General features: G+C 51.6%; 1 long non-coding RNA gene across 1 annotated transcript in view; it reads right to left on the bottom strand.

Annotated features, from left to right (window-relative positions):
• Window positions 1–143: 143 nt before the first annotated feature.
• Window positions 144–3,720, bottom strand: part of LOC112952854 — a 4,615-nt gene continuing 1,038 nt past the window's right edge. Inside the window, exon 2 of the long non-coding RNA XR_003250481.1 lies at window positions 144–533. This is a non-coding gene — a long non-coding RNA (uncharacterized LOC112952854). The remainder of the gene's footprint in view (window positions 534–3,720) is intronic.

Here is a 3,720-nt window from a genome sequence, read left to right as displayed (position 1 = left end):
CGTACCCCGCAGTCGCGGCCCCCGCTCCGTGCCCCGCGGCTCCGAGGCGCTGCCCGCGCCTCTCCCGACCCCGCTGCGCCTCCAGCGCCCTTCCCGCTGCCCTGGCTGCGCCCGGAGAGGGGATGTGCGAGCCAAGCAGAAAAAGAGACCTCAAACCCAATTAGTGATCGCGGGAAATGTTTAGGTTTCCATACAATAAAATTATAAGGAGCATTTGCACCCGGCAGGAAGGGCTGCGATTCATTCCCAGGCCAACACAAGGTGATGTCAGGAATGCGATCGAAACGTTGCCAGCTTCTTCGTTCTTCATTTCTGTGTACAATTTACGGTTTAATTACAAATATTTGATCTACACACGTTTAGCGGTTAGTTACCAAAGCAAATATCACAGCAAATATAACTCGCTCCTCCGACCTTGTAGGAAATTACTCAAACATTTTTTTTTCTTCGAGAAAKGAGAGCAAAACCAGCAACAACAAATTTTTAGAGCACTTCGATGTGGCAGCGCTTGTGCAGGGGTGTGAGTTCTAATCCTGGAGGGAAAAAAAAGAAAAAAAAAAAAGATAAAGCTGCGATTAATTCTCTTCTTCCTATTTGTATCTTTTTTTAAATTAATTTGCATTTTTGTTTTTGTTTCATTAGCTCTGGACGCACCGCTGGTGCCGGGCACGGGGGGCCACGAGCCCCTGCGCTGTTGCGGTCCCCGACGGCTGCGGCCCGGCCTGGCCCGCGGGCTCCGGGACCCGCTCAGGGCCCCGCTGTCACGGGGAAGCTGCGGGGCGCGGTGAGGGGGGAACCGGAGACCCTCCGTTTCGGAGCGCTGATCAATTCCTGCTCGCGCGGCCAAGTACCAGATATTTAACAGAATAATCGTTACCGCCCTTAAGTCTTCATTTGATCCGCAGAGGATCCGCGCGCTCGGCAGTGGGGCCCGCCTCGCGCCTGGCACCGCACCGGGCCCGGCCGAGGGGGCGGACGGGGCGGCCCCGCGGAGCCCCGGGACCTGTTGGCTCGGAGGCGGCCTCCGCGCCCGGCCGCGTGTCAAAGGTGGCCCCGAGGCGCGCGGGGCCGGCAGCTGCGGCGGGGATTAACCCGGGCGGACTTTCCCCCGCTCCGCGGCCACAAAACCCGCCAGCTGTCGCGGCTCGGGCTGGGCGAGGGGCTTCAAAGGCGGCGGGAGCGCCGCGGGTCTGCGGCCGGTGCGGGGGCCAGGGCCCCTCGCTGCATCCGCGGCCCAACTGCGCGGGGCTCCGCGCTCGGCCCCGACGGGGCGGGCGGCTCTGCCTCTGCGGCCCGAGGGGCCCGGGCTCGCGCTCCCCATCCAGGGAGCCCCGCGTGGGGCGAGTGGATCCCACCGGGCCGCCTAGAGCCCGTGGTGCCTCCGACCGGTGCGGCTTTCAGGGCCGCGCGATCTCCGTCGGGGCTGCGTATCCTCCGCGGCTCCCGCAGGGAAAGGGGGTGAGCGGGGTACCGCCGAGCCCCGAGGCCATCAGGGCGTTGCGCGGCCGCGCTCTGCGCGCACCTCGGCAGCAGCGGCCTCGCAGACGGCGAAACTAACCTGTAAATAATTTAGCATTGTATTTCAGGAAAAAAAAAAAAGCTTTCTTAAATCATCTCCTCAATATAACTTGCAGACTTACAGTATGGCCCTGGTAAGTCTAAATTTTTAAAGTAGCAATATTCAAAGAGACAGAGATGTCTGTATTAATTATTTATCCGCTGGTGCCTTCCTTCGTTTCTAACTTATTATTAATTAGGCGCCTCTAGTCTTTCGCAGAGAGCTCCACAGAGCCAGTTGCAGCTTTAAATATGAATTAAAAGCAAATCTAAGCTACTGTAATGCGAAAATTATTCCGTGTCTTCTATGGCAGAGATGAATAGCTGCGCGGATCAATACTGTGAAGCTATGCTCCACACGACAGGGTTATTGATAGCTTATATTAATGATGTTAATGATGGAAAAAGGAAAACAAGAACCCGACCAACTTATAAACTTTTTATCTGCTGAAACCCCGCAATCAAGCGGACAGGAGCATGAATTAAGGAGGCTGGCGGTAATAAGGATATTATTTATGAAACCGGATAAATGACTCCTGGTAGCGGGATGCGTTTGCGCTCCACAGCGGGGCCTCTCCAGACGTGGGGCTCGGCCCCCGCCGCGTCCGGGCGCCTCCCGACGTGGCCCCGACTCCGCACGGGGGTCACCGGGCCGGGCCGCGCCACGGGCCCGTCACCCGTGGTCGTCCCCACGCCGCTCTCCTCCATCCCCTGCTCGCCGAGCAGAGGCCGAGCCCCGTGGGCTCCCCGAGGCCGGCCGCGCCGTCGGCGCCGGCAGCCGCGGGACCCTTGGGCTGTCCCGGGGTTTCGCGTTCACTCCAGCTCGCTCCTAAAAACAGGAGGGCAAAACCGCTCCGTTTTCTCCTTCCGCTCCCGCGTCCGTAACCCCGAAACAAAATTAGCCTTTGTGCCCGTGTAGCAGCCCGGCGCTGCAGGGATATATGATTATATATATTCAAATACACATACGTACATGGGCTGTAATACAATAGAGATCAATAGCACTTTACTGAGCACTATTAATCTGGTTTATTATTTAGGGAAAGATGCTATTAAAAAACCCGCTGGCTAAAAGAAGCTGTTCTTGCGGAGCCCTAAAGCAAAGCCCTGCGCCCGCGCGCGCGGAGGGGCCGGCGGGCGCGCAGCAGCGCCCGGCACGTGGCGCTGGGCTKGCAATTAGGGCAGGGATACATTTTAATCAGGGAAGCTGCTCGGAGTGCGGAGCTCCGCGCTGAGATCTTCATTAGTTACCTGTGTGAGAGAGGCGGGGTGCGAACTATTTTTTTTCTTATTTTTCCTTTTTTTTTTTTTTCCTTATTTTTTCTTTTTGTTTTTCTCCTTTCCTTACTTTTATTTTTTTTCTCCTTCTCGGATGCAGGATCGAGAACGACATCGGTTAGTCAAGGCCGTAATTAGCACGAGTTAGACATTTTCCAGTGCGGCGCTATGTCTGCCTTAACGTATTTTATAAAACTCTTTGTCTAGATGCCAACTCAGATTTGCGTGGTCAAGCTTTTATATATATAAGTTATATATGAAATATATATAATATAGTTATTTTTATCTGGTTTAAATAGATGCTATCTGTAAGCATTTGGCATTTAAAAGAATAATTTTGCAAATACTATGTTTAAAAACACCCTTCGACAGAAGAAAGTCACACTTGTTTTTTAAAAAAAAATCACAGTAGATACTGTAGATATCACTTAATTTCTACAGAAATCAATGTGAAAATTAGATTTATTGGCTACTTACATGGTTAAAAATGACAAAGTGCTGCCTTTTATTTTCATAAAAACAGAGAAGACTGAAAATCATTTAATAAAGAATCCACCTAGTTTAATTTCACCGTAGGTCTCTTGCATCAAAACCAATTCTTTAAACCTCTACCTCATAAACTTGCTTCTTACTCTAGAGTCTAGAATTAAGGACAAAATTATATACATATATAAACATACATATTTATGTATATATACACACACACATACACTAAGAGGGAGTTAAAATAGCAGTGTCTGTTTAATGCCTGAAAAACCTTTCACGCCGTTCATTGAGATAGGATTAAAGAAAACAGAAATCGTTGTTTCAAATCATTTGCAAACTCCGAATTAATAACGAGCCTATTAGCCCGAAAGACTTGCTTGTTTTATTTGTGTTTGTTTG

The sequence above is a fragment of the Nothoprocta perdicaria genome, unplaced genomic scaffold, assembly GCF_003342845.1.
Source record: "Nothoprocta perdicaria isolate Ctin4 unplaced genomic scaffold, notPer1 scaffold_41, whole genome shotgun sequence".
Lineage (NCBI taxonomy): Eukaryota > Metazoa > Chordata > Aves > Tinamiformes > Tinamidae > Nothoprocta > Nothoprocta perdicaria.
This window is presented reverse-complemented; position numbering and strand designations above follow the sequence as displayed.